At 53.6% G+C, this 18,987-nt stretch overlaps 1 protein-coding gene across 4 annotated transcripts in view; it reads left to right on the forward strand.

Moving 5' to 3' along the window:
- The window catches only part of SLC22A23 (solute carrier family 22 member 23), a 127,507-nt gene that overhangs the window by 1,184 nt on the left and 107,336 nt on the right, over positions 1 to 18,987 (forward strand). The gene's annotated exons all lie outside the window — the stretch shown is intronic.

Genomic DNA, 18,987 nt, shown 5'->3' on the forward strand with positions numbered 1-18,987 from the left:
CTGGAAACTGACTGAAGCTGAGGGAAGAGCCCAAGTGGGGGCCAGAGAAAGAAACGGCTCCTGAAATTCCCTTTCCCTGTCCCCAAGCTCAGTCCTCCCCAGAGGCTAGGGTATTTACTTCCGGTTGGAGTTTGCCACCCCGTGTTCCTGAGAAAGCAGACACCTCTGGAGTATAGGAAGGGTGCTGAGTCTGTGCTGTTCCGGGACAACCCGGCTCTCACACAGCAGCCCTCTTGTCCCGGCGTTGAGATCAGATCCTGGTCAGCCTCAGCTCAACATGGACTTGCTCCAGCCCAGTGGTCCCCTCTAGCCGAGGTTCTGCATCCTGGGAGACAGAACAGAGTGTTTGCGAGAGATGTGTGGCCTGCACAAAGATGGAGAATGGGCACTGCTAGGAAATTAACACCCAAGACATCTACATATTGTCTGGATTTCTTAACATGTCAGAGAGGTCGTATGCCCGTGTGTCAAACAACTTGTGATATTTTGTTCCTTGTGTGTCTTAAACAACTAATTTGCATTTCAAAGTAAATGTGGATCTTTCTCCCACTTCCGTGCAGTTCTGGGCAGAGTTTGAAATGCTTTGCTTAAATGCAAGACTGAAATTTGATGGTTTATAATAATCCATGGGCATGTATTCTCTCTTTCCCTGAAACGTGTGTTAGTAAACAGTTGTGCCTCATGGATGTGTAAGATGAAACTCTTACATCATCATAACCATTGTCTTCGGCTTGTACCAGCCTGGTGAGAAGTGATCTGGCCTCTGGGAACTGTTGGATTACCTGTTAATAGGGAGAGGCTTCTAGCTTGTTCACCTTGAGCCCCCCGCCCCCCGTCAGCCTATCCTCTGCCAGGGCGTTTCTGTGACCGTTTCTCATCCATGGAGGTCAATATCTGTCTTTTGTTTACCAGCAGGAAAAATGAAGAACGTTGAGTATCTTAACACTGTTTGTTTGTCTGTGAAAGTAAGGGTTTGCAACACTGTCAAATACTTTGAGCCTCTTTCTACAGAAGGGGAGGAATAACGGAGATCAAAGCAGAGGCATGTACAGAGTGGTCTGTCCCGGGGTGACGGGGAGGCCAGCTTGGAGTCAGGAGGTGGGACAGAGAACTGTTAGTGTAGCGGTGCTGTGGATGGTGGGAGGAGACAACTACAACTGTCCTTGAAAGCAGGCTCTGCGGGCACCTCGGAGAGCTGGACAGGTGTTCCAGGCGAGTGATCGAGGGGCTCACGTATGCGCAGCGTGGTTTGGGGTGCCTGTTGTGTCTGCTCCGTGCAGCTGACAGGGCGGTCCAGGAGATGCAGACTTGGGGACAGTAGGGAGAGAGACATTTCCCTGTAAGACCAAGACTAAAAAGGACGTATTGATTTTCACGCACAAGTAGGATCTAAGTAAAGGTCTGTCCTTCCACGGTGTTCCGCTCCATAACCGATGCTCTCAAGAGCCTTTTAAGCACATTCCTGCAGTGCTAAGGCCGGCCGTCTCCTCTGCGGGCCGTGCCCCCTGGATCCTGAATCAGACGGACGGAGGTGGAGCGCATCCTGGGTGGGTGCCGGCTCCAGGGTCGGGGGCCTGGAAGCCTGGCTTGCCTGGGGGTAGAGTTGGCAGCCTCTCCTGTCAGTGGAAGTGCAGGGTCTGAGGAGTGCCCTCTGGTGCCCTCCTCCCCAGCAGAGTGCCAAGGTCTTCCCACTCAATGAAGCCCGTGCTGGGTTTCTGTCATTTGGCTTCCCTTGGCATGTGTGTGCCCCTCCCGGCCCCAGAGGCCCTGTCCTCCCCCCGGGTGTTAGGTGGGGAGGGGGCTCCTTGCTCTTCCTTATATTGTTGTACACAATGGTGTTGTTGTTCAGTTGCTCGGTCACATCCGACTCTTTGCAACCCCATGGACTGCAGCACGCCAGGCTTCCCGGTCCTTCACTGTCTCCCGGAGCTTGCTCAAACTCAAGTCCATCGAGTTGGTGATGCCATCCAACCATCTCATCCTCTGTCGTCCCCTTCTCCTCCTGCCTGCAGTCTTTCCCAGCATCAGGGTCTGTTCCAATGAATCGGCTCTTTGAATCAGGTGGCCCAAGTATTGGAGCTTCGGCATCAGTCCTTCCAATGAATATATTACATTATATTAAATGTATGTTATAGATATATACCATTAATATATACATATCACATATTGTCCTTTCTGTTACAGGGGCTCCCCACCTCTGTGCCACAGACCAGTACCTCCTCTCAGATCAGTAGCAGCACTAAATTAGTAATAAAGGGCCCAGTGAATGCAGTGCACTTGAATCATCCCCAAACCATCCCCCTCGCCCCAGGCTGTGGAAAATTGTCTTCTACAAAATCAGCCCCCGGTGTGAAAAAGGCTGGGGACCACTGGGTTATACAGGCTAGGATAGCCTCTACACACGTGAAACTGCCAGGCCAGGAGGAGCTCCAGGCTGTTAGAGTTCGGAGGGGCCTTGGAGCGGACAGACCTGCACCCCCTCCTGGTGGCATCCCCAGCGGGGCCATCCCTCGCTGAGAGCCCCTCGAGAGCTAGCAGCCCACTTCTCAGCTGCTCTTCCGACAGAAAGACGTGCTTTTTGGCAGCGACAACAAGGATCATCTCAAGCCTGTCTGCGCAGCATTCTCTGCCGAACGATTCTTCTTCCTTCGTATCACACCTGCTCAGACATCTGAGCGTACAAGGGCTGGGTTCTTTCCTGGCTAGGAAATTTCCAGCTCCTTCAGTCCTTCCGTAAGGAACAGAATTTGCCCTTCTGATGGCTCCACGTGGCCTGCGTGTCTCTTAAGCAGACCGCTCAGGACATGGCCGGCAGGCGCATACAACCCTGATCTGTTCTGATCAGAATCTTCCACTCACGAAGCTCATAGTCAGCATGTGAAGGCTTTCAGTAGACGCGTCATCTGTCCACCTTGAGGCCACGGTCACCAAAGCTCGATGAGATCCTGTTCAGGCAGGGATTTCTAAGCCAGTGCCCGTGTGGCCTGCTTGCTAGTTTCGGGTTGCTAGATCTCTCCTGTTAGGATCTTTGTTCATTTCTACCTTATTTCTGTTTTTGTAAGTTTCTGTTCTTTGCCTTGGTGTCTGGTGTTTCAGGATTCGTGGTGCCTTCAAAATAATGGGTTGATGCCACTTTTGTGCTGCCCTGTAAAGTCTTCAAAGCATTTTCACGTGTTACTGCCTTTGATTAAGAATGTTGAGCCGTCCAAGACCAGTCTTAACACTGTGTGGTCTTGAGTTTTAAGTCGGCTCACCAGCCTTGAGTGGACCATGAAGTTGGTCCTCAACTTCCACATGCTCTTGACTGCCCTTCCTTTTATCCCCAGCCACGTAGGAAGATTGTCATGCTTAACACAGCTCTGCTGAGTTTAAAACACTCCTCTCGATAATTTGCATGAATCCTGTGTTGTTCAGGGTGAACCCTTGTTGGCTTCTAATGCTCTCCACTTCCTTGAACAACCCTTAGAATTTTGCCTAAAGTCAGTGTCAGTAACACTTCCTAAGCTCCCTCTCTTCCTGTACGTGAAATTTAAGATGTTTGTTTATCTCACATTCTGATATTTTTTTCAGTTTGCCAAGAATTCTCATAGATTGCTGGCTTTTCTCCTGTGTAACCTGAGAGTTGTTTAAATATCCCAGGAAGTAACTTGACTTCTTTTTCTGGGGCCCAAGACTAGAAGTTCTTTAAAGGGGCTCTGTACAACTAGGATGGAAAATAATTGCAATGTCCTCACAATAGGAACAGTTTAAGAAAGGACTCAGCTTAGGTCATCCTGATGTGGTTGTTTTGTTTGGCCACTGTATGCAACGCAGCAGTGAACATCTCTGTGCGTGTTTGTTTTGTTTTAAGAAATTGACCGTAATAAAAAAAAATGTACCCACATGGGACCGAACATAAAGAATAAAAGCAAGGTTTCTCACCATCTCTGCCTCTAAGTTCCCTCTTCAGAAGCAACCATGGTTACAGTTTATGTATTCTTCCAAAAACATTCTATTTTCATTTATATCTATCTTCTCTCCTAAACCTTACCATATCCTAGGCACTGTTTCATGCTTCTTGAGCACCTTGTGTGGGGGGAGGGTGTTCATCAGTACCTGGAGGCTCCTCACTGGTTTTCTGTGTAACAAGTGAAGAGGTCACCTTCCGGAGGGGCCTTTTGGTTATTATGTAACATATAGTGAAATTCTGCACACTGTGAAACTTAGAAGTGGAGGCTGTGTTTTTATTTTGATAGATGTTGTCAAAGTGCTCTCCAGAGAGATCTTATTGCCAGTTCACACTTGCATTGCTTAGCTGGGAGGCCCGTCCCCCAGCCCACCCCGGGGCCTGTCTCAGTTCTCAAGGAGAGAGGCCCGTTCCCCCAGGCCCGTTCCCCCCACCCCCACCACCACCCGGGGCCTGCCTCTAAAGGAGAAACTGTCTGTGACCTTTCTTGCAATTTGCGTTCTCTTCTTAGGAGGGAGGTTAAACATCTCTGAAAATCCTCGAGCCTTGTCTTTCCTCTTCTTTGAACTGCGTCTTCACATCCCTTTTGTGTGTGTCTTTGGGGGCAGGGGGCATTATTTTTGTCCTGATTTACAGAAGGGCCTTATCCGTAAAGTGAATTAAGTGTTGGGATGTTTTGTAGACGTTTTTTCCCCACAGTGTGTTGCTTGTCTTTTGATTTTGTTTATGGCGTTTGCATCGCGCACAGGCTTTTGGTTCGGATCGTGTCAAATGAATTTCTCATGGTTTCTGGGTTTTGTGTTAGACTTAGGGCTTCTATAATCCTGGAATATCAGGGAAAAAACATTGTCTTCTAATATTTTTATGATCTCAGTGCTTTTTTGATTTGGTGTTGTAGGGTCAGATTTGCTTCTTTTGAGCTATATTAGGGTAAATTACTGGGAAGGAAAACAAATGTTAGGTCAGCGGGTATAGCAGCTTTTCTCGAAGGTTTTTGACTTGCTCATGACAAGCTCCTCTGCTCAGAATCCGGCCTGGTCCTCCCTGATGGGGAGACTGGAAGTTACAGTTACTCAGCAGCTCTTCCATCTTCTGGGGGACGGTGCTCATCCCAGACCTCACCTCTCCTTCATCCTCTCTGTCTGGATCAGCTGCACAACCTCTTGTCTTCAGCGTTTTCTTACAAGTCTCAGTTCATCTTGGCCTTCAGTCCCAGGTAGTATTGAGTCAACAGTTGATGTCATTTATGGGGTGGGGAGAGAGGTGGGACGGGGGTTCAGGATGGGGGACACACGTACACCCGCGGCTGATTCATGTCGACGTGTAGGAAAAACCACCACAGAATTGCAAAGTAATTAGCCTCCAATGAAAATAAATAAAGTAATTTTAAAACAAAGTCGATGCCATTTAAGAACAGAGGATGAGATGGATGGGTAGCATCATGGACTCAATGGACATGAATGTGAGCCAACTCCGGGAGATGGTGAAGGACAGGGAAGCTTGGCGTGCTGCAGTTCATGGGGTCAAAGAGTCCAAAGAGTCAGACACAGCTGATCGACTGAACAACAACAAAATCACGCTGGACCCTGAATGTCCGTCCTGGCTGGGAGCTGGCTGGACCACATGGTCAGGATGCAGGGCTGGCGGCTGGGAGCTGGCCGCCGTGAGAGCATTGGCCCCGTGGACACCTGCAGACACTGCACACCTGGGTTTATTTTTCTTCTTTGAAGCCGTTGTTGGGCAATCAGCAGGCACCTGAGTGTGACCCTGGGCCATTCCTCTCTTTTTTTCCCTAACCTCCCCCACACCCGTCCTCCCTTCCGCAGGCCAGGCGTTGTGCTCTGTGCGGGGGATACAGCGCAAGGTGGAAATAGCGCAGGTCCCACCGAGCTGATAGACTAAGGAGCGAGGTGCACCTTAACTAATCGTCATGACTTTTTAATTACAAACTGAGCTGAGTGCACAGAAAGAAAGGGAAGTGAGAGAGATCGAGAGCAGAGCGCCTGGTCCAGGCAGACTGGCCTCGCATTGAGACTGAGGCCTGAGATGCTGAGAGGCGGGGCGGGGCGGTAGGGGCGGGGGTGAGTGCGCGTGGGTCTTTCCCTTGGAAAGCAAGTGGCTTCTGCAAGGGCCCTGGGGCCTTTGGGAGCCTGGGTCTGCAGGGCGGCCCAGAGCACAGGCCGGGGTGACTCACAGTCACAAGATGAGTTCAGCCGGCCGAGAGAGGGGCTGGAAAGGCAGGCGCCCAGGGAAGGCCTGTGGGGCGAGATGGGGGCTGGGGTCGACCCTGCTTGGGGCCCCGCAGACGGGTGGCAGGGAGGCTGGGCCTGCTTTTCCTGCCGGAGGGAGGCTGCTGACCCCAGGAGGGGCCTGAAGGGGAGCCGTGGAGAAGCCCCCTGGCCAGCAGGTCCACAGCAGGCCTTGGACATGTGGGCCTGACCCAGCCCCAGCGCTGCGGATAGGAGAAGCACCGGCCTTGGAGAGTTTCAGCATTTTCTCTTGCCCTCTGGCTCCAAAGGGGAGGCTGCTAAGTAAATTTCCCCGAGGTTGAGGGCCCTGAAAAGGGAAGCCACCGGCTAGCGTGGGGTTCATTCAACCAGCTTCACCCACGCCCAGAGCCCGACATGGGTGAAAGGCTGGCCTGGGCTGACTGTGGTGTTGTCTACAAGTCTGAAGTTCAGTTCTGGGAGGAGGAGGCGGGAGGTCATTGGCATGTCCAGAGCTGGAGCCACTGGGTTAGACTCTCTCACCCATTCCCCCTGAGGGTGTGCCTGCCTCGGCCTGGGGCCCCATCTGGGGGACGGGACTGATGGGGGGAGCCTGCCCTTCATCTTCATCTCTACCGGCCAATCCGAGGCGGGGTCCTGCTGCTGCCTGAGGGTCGGGGTGGCTGGGGGCTGTTACTGTGGCTTCCTGTAGCGGGCCGTGCAGACCTGGCAGGCAGCTCCCCTGGTCTTGGCTCCTTCTGGCTTCTGAGCCTGTTTCCTGGAACCCTTCCCTCCTCCGTCGGCCTGCCGGCCCCTGTTCCTCCTGTAGATCCGCCCAGTCTGCACGCAGCGCCCCCAGGACCGGCCGTGTGTCTGCGCTTCTCCCCGCTAGAGGTGTGCCTTTCACCCACTGAGTCCTCACCGCGAACATCAGCTCGCCTGAGCTCATGTCGTGAAAAGACTGCTGGTCTCTAGTTGACAGGGAGGTTATGACCCATTCATCTGTAGGACCTTCATGGGTAGAGAGGGCTCAGGGCTGCCCGCCCCGCCAGGCTGCCACGGGACAGAATGGGAGCAAGCCCCCCCACCCTCCGGGAGGCACCTGGAAATCTTAGATTCCTTTCCTCCTCATCTGTGGGGTGAGGACTGGCTGAACAAGTCAGGTCAGAAATGCTTAGATGGGGAGGAGGTGATAGACCACACCTGGACGGGCAGTAGATTCTGTGGCAGTTCCAGCGCGTCTCTCGCCTCCGCCAGGAAACTGATGACACGGGGAGCCAGGTGCTCCTTTCAGACTGGCTGCCCCAGTCCAGGGGGCCGGAGGGGGCCGGCCAAGAGGGACCTCCGGGGAGTTTGCCTGAAAGACCCCTGAAGGGGCTGGTTGGTATTTGTGGTTCTCGTGTGAAAACAGAGCAGGTCTGTGGCCACAGGGCCCAGGAATCTGACAAAGCAGAGGAGCTTTCTGGCTGCCTGGTGGGTGGGTGGAAGAGTGGGGAGGCTTCCTTGCCTCCACTGAGGCCCTGGGTCAGAAATCTAAGTCCATGCCCTTCGATGGAAGACAGTGTTCTGAGTTTGGAAGCCTGGTTGGCTGTGCTGGGTGGAAACAGATGGAGAGAAAGTGGAATTTTAAACAGAGGCAGAGGGTAACCTGAGCCCTGACTGCAAGGAAGATCAGGGGAGGTGACTTCAGGGCAGGTGCAAGCGGGGAAAGGGCCAGACCCCGCCTCGAGTGGTGTTCCTGGTTCTGTCTGTGGGAGGCCTTGATCTGACCTTGGTGGTCCACGGACCTGCGATCTCTGCCTGTCTCAAGTGTTTACCCGTTGCTGGTGACTATGTAGGGGCTGACCTGCCCCAGACAAGTGAGCTGGACATTCAGAAGCCTGTGTTTCTGGGAAAGGGGGCAGGGTTATGGGCTGGTTGAAGTGGGTTTCCTCTATGACAAATCGTTGCTGTCCTAGAATACCACCAGTGGGCTCTTGGGTCCTCACTCGCACAGATGAAGTGCTGACACGCCCTGTCGTCTCAGGACTCGTCTGGTTCCAAGAAATGAAACAAATCTCCAAGGATGTTGATTAACAAAGCAGAGAAAAAATTGGTTGGAAAAATGCAGAAATGGCTGAGGAAACCCAGGGTGGGATCTGAGAGCAGAAAGTGGGGCAGGGGGCTGTTTCAGGGGCCCTGCCACCACCTTCAGCCTTTTGGAAGCCACGTCAGCTTCTCCTGGAATTGGCTCCCCTCCACCCCCTCAAGACTGGCTGTCGCTCACCTGGTCTTGGGTCAGGCAATGGCCAGCGTGGGCCTCCGTCCAACGCTGGATTCCTGGGTGCAATTCTTATGTCCACTCAGGGCCGAGGAGGCAGGTTTCGGAACACGGGGTGCAGTCACCCGGGGTGGGGGACCCTTCCAGAGCTTCTAACAGGAGACAAGAGTCGCTGCTCTTTTTTGGGGTGAAAGGGACTAGCTGCTGCTGCTGAGAGATGGCTCTTCTTGGCAATGAATGGAGAATAAATGAATATTGATGCTTTCACCATTAAATGCTTCAGACAAAGTTGTCTTCTTCCCGGAGACTCAGGATGTAACCTACCTGGCTCCTTAAGCTTGGTATGGAATCGGCAGGACCATGCTTCCTGAGGCTTTTTTTCTGGAAATAGGTGTAGATGGCCTCAGCTGTTAGCTCCAGGTCAGAGGGGCTTGGAGCAAGCCCCTGGACAGGCACTGGAACGTGTGGCCCAGCGTTGCCCCCACCCCTGCCCCTCAGGGTGGGTCTGCAAACCTTTCTTCTACTCACGACCAGCCACTTAACTTGCAAGATGAAAACGCAGGGCCTTTTGTTCATGTGGTTCCCAAGACGAAGATGGCAACCACAGAGCCGGAAGCCAAATGCGGCCCTCCTGGGCTGGCCCTGGGGGCTGTGCACCCGTCCCTTTCCACAGAGCCAGCGGTCAGCGCTGCGAAGCCCGGCAAGCGTCCCCCTGCCCTCCCGCCTCTCGCCTCCCAGTTTCACATCCTTCTGCTTCTGCTTTTCCTTCTCTATGTTCGATTCTTTTTCTTGCTGTCTTGCAGTGAAAGTATAACTCACTTTTGGGAGGCCTGTGTCTGGGGGCATGGCCCTAACCTGTTGAGCTCTGAGTGTCTAGTTAGCAGGGGGCCTGCAGCGCTCCGAGGGGCCGGGAGGCTCCCTGCCCTGGAAACCCGGCTGCTCAGAGAAGTGAGACAGTTTCCTTATCTGAGCAGCGGACCCACCGCTGAGTCACAGGGGCCAGTGGGGAGGGATGCTGGTTAAGTGTTTGTCAGCTTTTTTTTTTTTTAAGTGGGGAAGAGGGTCAGTCTTTGTATAACTTAATTCCTGCCGGCTGACGGTCACATTTTACGTTCGATGACGACAGTGCCGGTGTAAGCCGGCCGCCAGCCTCCAGGGGTCATGTTAAACGATGGGTGGTTATGCACTCAGCCCCGTAATTTGCGCTGCAGACTGTTTCCTCCCAGATTAGATTAAAAGCCGCTTTTCCTGTGTGTTTAAAAGATGCTTTCCTTTGGGTAGTATAGTCGTTTTCACAACAGGGACTCTTCCAATCCAAGGGCGTGGTGTGTCTCTCCGTCTCTGGTTTGTTCTGTCAGTGTCTCGTAGTTTTCTATATACCGTCTTTTGTCTCGTTAGGTAGGTTTATCCCTAGGGATTGTCTTCTTTTTGTTGCAGTGGTGGATGGGATTGTTTCCTTAACTTCTCTGTCTGATTTTTTATTGTTAGTATATAGGAATGCAAGGGGTTTCTGTGTGTTAATTTTATATCCTGCGACTTTGATATATTCATTGATTAGTTCTACTAATTCTCTGGTGGAGTCTTTAGGGTTTTCTATGTATAATATCATGTCATCTGCAAATAGAGTTTTCCTTCTTCTTATTCAATCTGGATTCCTTTTATTTCTTTTTCTTCTCTGATTGCTGTGGCTAGGACTTCCAAAACTATGTGGAATAATAGTGGCAAGAGTGGGCACCCTTGTCTTGTTCCTGATCTCGGGAGAAATGCTTTCAGGTTTTCACCACTGAGAATGATGTTTGCTGTGCGTTTGTTGTACATGGCCTTTATCATATTGAGGTAGGTTCCTTCTTTGCCTGTACTACCCAAAGTAATCTATAGATTCAGTGCAATTCGTATCAAACTACCAATGGTATTTTTCACAGGAGTAAAACAAAAAATTTCACAGTTTGTATGGAAACATACAGGACCCTGAATAGCCAAAGCAACCTTGAAAAAGAAGAATGGACCTGAGGAATCAACCTTCCTGACTTCTCTCTATACTGCAAAGCTACAGTTATTAACAAACTATGGTATTGGCACAAAACCAGAAATATAGACCCATGGAATGAGATAGAAAGCCCAGAGATAGACCCATGCACCTATGGGCATCTTATCATTAACAGAAGAGGCAAGAGTATACAATGGAGAAAAGACAGCCTCTTCAATAAGTGGTGCTGGGTAAACTGGACAGCTACGTGTAAAAGAATGGAGCCAGAACACTTCCTAACACCACACACAAAGATAAACTCAAATTGGATTAAAGATTTAAATGTAAGGCCAAAAACTATAAAGCTCTTAGAGGAAAACATAGGTACATTCTTTGACATATATCATAGCAAGATCCTCTGTGACCCACCTCCTAGAGTAATGGAAATAAAACCAAGAGCAAACAAATGGGACTTAAAAGCTTTTGCAGCAAAGGAAACAATAAACAAGATTAAAGAACAACCCTCAAAATGGGAGAAAATAACTGTAAGTGAAACAACTGACAAAGAATTAATCTCCAGAACATACAAGCAGCTTTATACCAAACAACCCAATCAAAAAATGGTTAGAAGACCTAAACAGACATTTCTCCAAAGAAGACAGATGGCAAGCAAATACATGAAAGATTCTAAGCACTGATCATTATTAGAGAAATGCAAGTCAAAACTACCATGAGGTGTTACTTCACCCCCGTCAGAATGGCCATCATTAAAAAAACCTACAAACAGTAAATGCTGGAGAGGATGTGGAGCAAAGGAACCCTGAATGTGACTTGACACAGCCACTATGGAGAACAGTACGGAGAGTCCTTAAAAAGCCAGAGAGAGAAACGCCACATGACCCAGCAATCCCACTGCTGGGCATATACCCTGAGAAAACCATAATGGAAAGAGAGGCATGTACCACGATGTTTGTTGCAACACTTTTTACAGTAGCTAACACATGGAAGCAACCTACATGTCCATTGATGGATAAATAGATACAGAAATTATGGTACATGTATACAATGGAATATTACTCAGCTATAAAAAAGGATGCATTTGAGTCGGTCCTAATGAGGTGGATGGAACTCGAGCCTATTTTATAGAGTGACTAAGTCAGAAAGACAAATCTTGTATATGTCAACACACACATATGAAATCTAGAAAGATGGTCTGGCCGAACCTATTTGCAGGGCAGCAGTGGAGACGCAGACACAGAGGGCAGACCCGCGGACCCTGGGGGAGGGAGAGGCCGGGGCGAGTCGAGAGAGCACCACGTGTAAGAAGGAGAGCGCTGCTGTGCTCCGTGACAACCTAGAGGGGAGGGATGGGCTGGGAGGTGGGGGGAGGCGCAAGAGGGAGGGGATACGTGGATGCCTATGGCTGATTCATGTTGACTATGGCAGAAACCAGCACAACACATAAAGCAGTTATCCTCCACCTGGAGGATTATAGGACGATTGTAAGTATGTATCGTGATCCCAGTTATTGGTGCACGTGTTTATCAGCAGGGAGATGGATCAAAGTGTCTGCAGAGTGATGTCTGTGTGAGGAGATCATGAATGATCATGGTTTCCCTCTTTTCATCTCTATTAAAAATGAGATTAAAAATGATAAAAATATTCCCTGATCAACAGGAATATTAAGTGTATATAATAAAGTGTGACTGTGCTTAAAAAAAAAAAAGGATGCTTTACAAATTGGGCACTCTTGGTGGCTTCTTCCTGAGGCATCCCACTATTCCCAAATGGACACACAGGAGCGTTTGCAGAAAACACAAAGTCCTTGTCCTACTTTAAAACTTTTTTCATAACTGTGGTGAAACCTTTATAACTTAAAGTTGGCCATTTGAGCCCTTGTGAGTGCACAGTTTGATGTCACTGAGGCCATCACCGTGCTGTGCGACCGTCACCTCCACCCCCTCCAGAGCTTTCTTATCTTCCCAAACTGAACCTCTGTCCCCATCAAACACCAGCTCCCTGTCCCCCAGCCCCTGGGCCCCACCCTCTACTTTCTGTAAATTGACTATTCAGCACCTCATGTAAGTGGAATCATTCTCCGTCCTCATGGGGGTGGGGGGTGAGCTGAAATAGTTCTCGGATGCAGAGGACGGAACCGCAGGTCAGCTCAGGCCAGCTCAGGCCCGACGTCCTGTTTCCAGGAGCTGCTGAGGACCGTGCCGAGCCCTGCAATGCATCTGAACCAGCGGCTCATCATGCTGGGCCCCTTCCTGGGCCCCGGGCCCCATCCTGTCTTTAAGCCAGTGTTTTCCAGACCTGTTTGTCAGAGTCTTTTCTTCCAGTGAAAGGTCCGTGAGGACAGAGTCGGTCTTTCAGGATCCAGGATCGCAGACGCGCCTGGGGAGCCTTGGGGAGCACCTGCAGACCCCGGCATCCGCTGTTGCAAAGGTCCTCGGGTATCTCCACGTGGGCTGTACTTCCCCGGGGGACATGTAGGTGTCACATCGGAGGACGGGGTGCTGGTGACTCCCGGGGGCAGGGGCGCTGCTCTGTGTGCCGAGGGCTCAGGTCCCGGCGAGTGTAGATGCCCACCCAACAGATGGCCAGGGGCAGCCCAGCTGAGACCGCGGCTCCCCAGGAACATGGGTCCGAGCTGCAGAGAGGCCGGGAATGGCCCTCAGCCTCGGGGAAGGGCATGTGCGGCTGAGAGCCGTCAGCGAGGCTCGGTCCGCGCGGCCAGCCTGCCCTGGGGAGGCACGTTGTGAAACACCAGCTGGCCCAGTTTACCTGGAAACGGGTGTTGGCAACAAGTCCGCCCCTGACTAAACATGCCCTTTAAACCTCTGCTTAGAATAGTGGTTAACTACTTGTAAAGGAAACATTTATTTGCAAGTAACAGGTATTTATTTTTAAAATGGTCCTAATTCAGACCAGTCTTTTCCGTAATTCCCATTGAGGTGGTTTGATAGTGTTTTCAGCGGCTGGAAACGAGCGGCCCCCTGCGAGGCCGGAACCCGGCACGAGCGAGCGCCGTTCACGGTGTCAGAGCCTCGATCAGGGTGACCCCCTCTCCCCCAGCACAGGCAGTGAACCTGCCACCGTCCAGGTGTGACGTCGCCCACCACACGTGTGCCTCTGAGACTCACCCTTGGAGGGTCTCCACAGCTCCTGGCGTGGGGTCCCTCCACTGGCTGGAGCCCACTGCCCACTTCGGGGAGGCTCGGAGCCACGGCTTCGCCCCCGGTGAGATCTTTCCCTCCTTAGATGCTCACCGTGCCGTCCGTCTGTCCCGCTCGCTGTCCTTCTGAGGGTCTGTGCTCAGCGTCCTGATAGGAAGAACTATCCGGGGCTGCGGCCATGGAGGCCTCGCGGGGCGTTCTGGGGCTGGAGCGCGTCTTCGCGCTCGTAGAGGTAACTTTCCAGTAGGAAATAAAGATGCCTTGGTCCGGGGTCACCCGCAGAGACACAGAGTTCAGAGAGACAGCGGCGCGCCTGGAAGCTTCTGGAGCTGTCGCATGGTGGGCGACTCCTAGGCTCCAGGGTAGCATTTTTTATTTCATCGTGATAGAAGTTTCACTTTTAATGCTTTCTCTGGTAAGTCCCAGAAGAAGCCACTTTTCAAAAATGGGTACTATCAAGGTTATAAGGCTGTTTTGAGTTTTTTTGGGCGTTTGTGTGTCTGCAGATAACAAGTCTGGACTGAATTGTGGGTTCTCTCCTTAATGAGTCTCTCACCTGCCATCTCATTTTTCCCCATTTGTAACTACTCTTGCATTGACTGGAGTTTTGACCGGAGTCTCAGAGAAGTGATTACAGGAAGGCCAGTGAAGAACGAAATCCTGGAGGCTTGGTTACGGGTCTAAGTCCAGTAGCAATTTAGGGGACGCTGGCGTGCTGCAATTCATGGGGTCGAAAAGAGTCTGACACGACTGAGCAACTGAACTGAACTGAGGTGACCTGAGCAGGCAGGAGGGTGGGGTGACCAGGGTCTAAAGACTGTTTATGCTACTGAGGTCCTCCCAGGTGGGGCTGGTGGGAAAGAACCCGCTGCCAGTGCAGGCGACACTAGAGACGTGAGTTCGATCCCTGGGTGGGGAAGACCCCCTGGAGGAGGGCATGGCAACCCACTCCAGTGTTCTTGCCTGGAGAATCCCATGGACAGAGGAGCCTGGCTGGCTACAGTCCATGGGGTCACAAAGAGTTGGACATGACTGAAGCGACTTAGCACGCACCCCTGATACCGAGAGTAGGTTTTCAGTCTCCAAGAGGCGTTTTCCTTGCCAGGCGTGAGGCCATGGCCTACACCCGCCTCTCCTTGGCAACCAGGTTGAGCCTGTAGGGCAGAGGCAGCAGCTGAACCCCCTCAGGTTCCCATTCACACGGGGAGGGGACCCTGGGGGCAAAGTGCAGAGGGTGTGCCGGTCCGATGTTTGCTGGGCAGCTCTGTTTGCTCAGCGCCATACTGAGCCCATGAGTCATGCCCCTGGGACAGGGAGGGCCCGGAGAGGAGAATGGGAACAGCGTGGGTCGGGGAGCCTGAAAAGGGGGGCTGTGCGGGGTGGTTTCTCCCGAGGCCTCTCTCCCTGGGTCCTCACAGGTCTCTCCTCTGAGCATCTGTGTCCCGATTCCCTCCTCGGTAAGGACACCGTGGGACCCGCCCCCCCCCCCCAATGACCTCCTCTTGACCGCTTAATCACCTCTTGATGGCTCACATGGTGAAGAATTTGCCTGCCAATGCAGGAGAAGTGGGTTTGACCCCTGAGTCAGGAAGATCCCCTGGAGAAGGAAATGGCAACCCGCTCCAGTATTCTTGGCTGGAGAGTCCCACAGACAGAGGGTCCATGGGGTCGCCAAGAGTCAGACACGACTCAGAGACTAACACTGTCACCTCTTGAAAGCCTTGTGTCCAGATTCTGCCACATCTGAAGCGCTGGAGGGCAAGGCTTCCGCAGGTGGATTTTGAGGGGACAGATTCCATCCTTGTGTTGGCACGGTGACCCTCCCGACAGCGGCTTTCCCTGCGTGTCTTCACCCCGCTCTCTGCCCGCTGTGTCTCTGTGTCCACCTGTCCCCTTTTCCTAAGGACACCAGCCCCCCGGAATGGGGACCCATCCTGCTGATGTCACTTGATCTTCACAGTCTCTGTGAAGCCCCTTCTCCACGTCCGGTCGTGTTCTGAGCCACCATCTCGTGTTGGGGACACAGCTCGGCCCACGACAGGGAGCTCTCCGGGAGACGAGAGCAGGTTCTCATCCTTGCGCTGGGGTGACGGATCTTCCCCATCCGGGGATCAAAACTGGTTTTCCTGCACTGCAGGTGGACTTTTTACCGTCTGAGCCCCCAGGGAAACTCCCTCTGAACCTGAATTAAGCCGCAGCGCGCCCTGCGCGCGCAGCTCCGTCACCCCGCCCCGAGCAGGCGTGTCTGCCTCGGGCAGCGCAGCACTGACCCGCGGCCTCGTGTCCGCTGCTCGCCCGGCGTCTCCCGTGAGCCTCGTCCACGTCCCGGCCACGTCGACGGCTGCTCCTGCTCCCACGGCCTCTAACCCGTCTTCCATCGCTCTGTGCCGTGCTTGGGGTCACCTGTCTCCGGCCGTTACCCGCAGGCTCCGTGAAGGTGAAGTTCAGAACTTAGTACGCCCTTCCTGATCCTTCTTACCTTTCAGTTCTGAGGCTTCCAAGCTGATTGACAGAATCAGAGCAGCCGGTGGGAGGCCTTGCCTTGCTTGTCATCTGGGTCAGCCTCCCTCTCTCTTCTTTCTGGGGGTCGGAAGCAGGAGTGAGGGGGTGCCTGCAGGAGAGACGCTGCAGGCTCTGGGACGCAGGGATCTACCTAGAGCTTCCCGGGTGAGCATCCTGGCCCACAGCTGCCCTGCACCCCTCGGGCGATGAGGGGGCCGGGGATGGTGCTGAGGTGGCCAGAGGAACCCCGCGGGGACCCACTGGTCCCCTGACCGCGGGGCGGGTACTACGTGGTGCTGGGGAGGGCGGAGGAGCCCCACGAGGACCGGCTGGTCCCCTGACCGCGGGGCGGGTACCATGTGTGCTGTGGTCTTCCAGCCCAATCCGGGGACTCTGGGATGCAGGCTCTCCAGCCACGTGAGAACTGTGCTGGGGACCCCCATCCCTCCTGGCTTAGGGAGACCCGGGTGAGCCTGGTCCAGGCAGACAGCTCTGGTATTAAGTTTGGAGCAGGAGCCAAACAAAACGGAGGGGGCATCCGCCGTCCACCAGCCAGCTCGGCCCGTGTGTAAGGCTGGACCAGGGAAGTCTCTTCCCATGGACGTGCTCGCAGGGTCCTGCTTGTTCCCTTCAGGGGGAGGAAAGGGTTAGAAGAGGGTTTACCAGCAGGGCTCTCCCCTCCGTCTGCAGACCCTAGAGGAAGCCGCGAAGTGCAGGCACACACGGCTCCTGCCACTTCTGAAGTTCGGAAGCCGTGGCGCTTTCCCTGGGGTTGTCCCGTTTTCAAGTCCCTGGGCCTTTCGTCGGGAAGCGTGTTTGTGCCGGCGCATCGCCCCGGTGAACTGGACTCCTGTTGAAGCAGGTGAAGGCACCAGGGATGCGCTTGTCCTGAGACCCCAGTTTAGGGACGGGCGGCCCCCGTGCTCTGCAGAGAGGCTGAGTTTATCCTGATGGTGGTGATGTTTCTGCGCCCGAGAGGAAAGCATCTCTCCTGCGCTCCGGAAGGCAGTGCTCTGAACGGCAGTGTGTGCGGCAGCCGGGGGCTTGGTTCCTCCAGGTTTTGTAAAATCAGCCCCAGGATTTGAAAGACCTTGTGAAACATGATTTTACGCGTGGCTTGTCCACAGTGTGGGCTTCGCCGCCGCACGCATGCGTGGTCCTGACCCAGACGCGGTCTGGCGGCGGTGCGGCTCCGCGCGCCAGAGGGGTGGTCTCCGCATCTTCACCGCCTTTCCGCTCAGCGCTCCGGCTCCTAGAGTTACCCCGCCTCCTGGAACCCGATTTCCCAGCGGGAGACGCGCTCAGCGCGCCGGCTCTGTGGGGACGCTTGCAACTCCCCGTCCACAGGGCGTGAGCTCGGAGACCTGTGTGTCGTCTGAGTCCTTTTCTCAAGGACCTGTCGGGGCTGGGAGGACCGCTGCTCTCAGGCATCATACAGACCCCGGAGGATCTCAGCTGTGCGCTCGGCACCGTTAGAACCAGACGTCTGGAAGATCTTGGGACAAAATTAAGATTGGCCCTGGCAAACGAGCTTTTGTGACCCGTGGCAGCCAGCTGAGGCACAGCCACACGTGGGGAGCCTGCTTCTTAGCTTAAGAAAACGTCTGGGCAACTCTTCTCAGCTCAGGTGTCACAGCGAAGGACACACGACACAGGGCTCATCCTTCTCCTTGGGGCTCATCGGTGCCCTTCGCCCTGTTCCTCGGTAGCTGATCTGTGGCCTGCACCCCCGTGCCCACCGGTCGCTGTGTCTCTCGAAAGGCTGGGGTGTGCCCTCCCCTCCCCATCATCCTTCCTCTTTCTCTCCTCCCCAGTCCCCTGAATAGCAGGCCTGGGGGTCTGGTCCCCTCCCTCTGAAAGGCTGCTAGCCTTTCAGGGTATTTCTAACTAGAGCAGCTCGAGGTTTGGTTTCAGCTGACGTTTGAACTGCATTGAAAAGTTGGTTGTGGTGGGTTTTCCCTCTGCACGTGAGGCTCCAGGCCCTCCGTGGGCTGCCCCTGCCTCCCATCCTCACCTCTAGCCTGGTGTCTGGCCCACACCTCCTGACCCCCTGACCGGCCAAGGCTTGGAAGAGGTCAGAGGGGAAGTCCTGCCTCATCTGGCCCTGGGGCTCTGACTGCACCTGGAGTTCAGGGGAATCTCATTTCTTATTCACGGCCCGTTTTCCAGCCTGAGGCTCGACCGTAGGGACAGCGCTGTGCCCTGTTATTTCCTGGGCTCTGGCATAGTAGTCGTGACTGGCACGTCGCCATCAAACCCTGAAGCTGTGCCACCTTCTGAACACGCAGAGGCCTGGACCAGGGCACTGCTCAAGGGTGGGCACGCAGACAGAGGGACCTGTGTGCATGGGCACAGAAGCTAAGGGCTGGGAGCCTGGCTCAAGTGTCGTGGGAAGTGCAGCCCGGGGGAGGGGCGGAGCCATCCCAAGGGGCTTCCTCGTCTCCTGTGGACAGGAGGTGCGGTGCAGAGCGGCCTGGGCTGGGGGCGCTGGTCCTGAGACTCTCCCCTGTGAGACTGAGACTCTGCAGGCAGGAAGGGGCTGCCCCGCACTGGCTGCTCTCGGAGGGGCAGCCTCGGTGTGTGAGCCAAGCAGAACGCTGGCCAGTCATCTCAGGTTCATCGTTGTTAGAACTGGAACACAATTTTGTTCCACTTTTAAAAATTCTGATAAAATATATATTAAGTAAAACGTCACCGTGTTAACCATGTTTAGGTATATAGTTCACTGGCATTAAGCACATTCACGATATCATACAACCATCATCACCATCATCTCTAGAAGGTTTCCATCTTCCTAAACTGAAACTCTGTCCCCATTAAACACTCGTTCCCCATTTCCACTCCCCGCATCCCAGCACCCACCCTTCTACTCTCTGTCTCCATGGATCTGACTCTAACCACCTTGTGTAAGTGGAACCAAACAGTGT

The sequence above is a fragment of the Capricornis sumatraensis genome, chromosome 22, assembly GCF_032405125.1.
Source record: "Capricornis sumatraensis isolate serow.1 chromosome 22, serow.2, whole genome shotgun sequence".
In the NCBI taxonomy this organism is placed as follows: domain Eukaryota; kingdom Metazoa; phylum Chordata; class Mammalia; order Artiodactyla; family Bovidae; genus Capricornis; species Capricornis sumatraensis.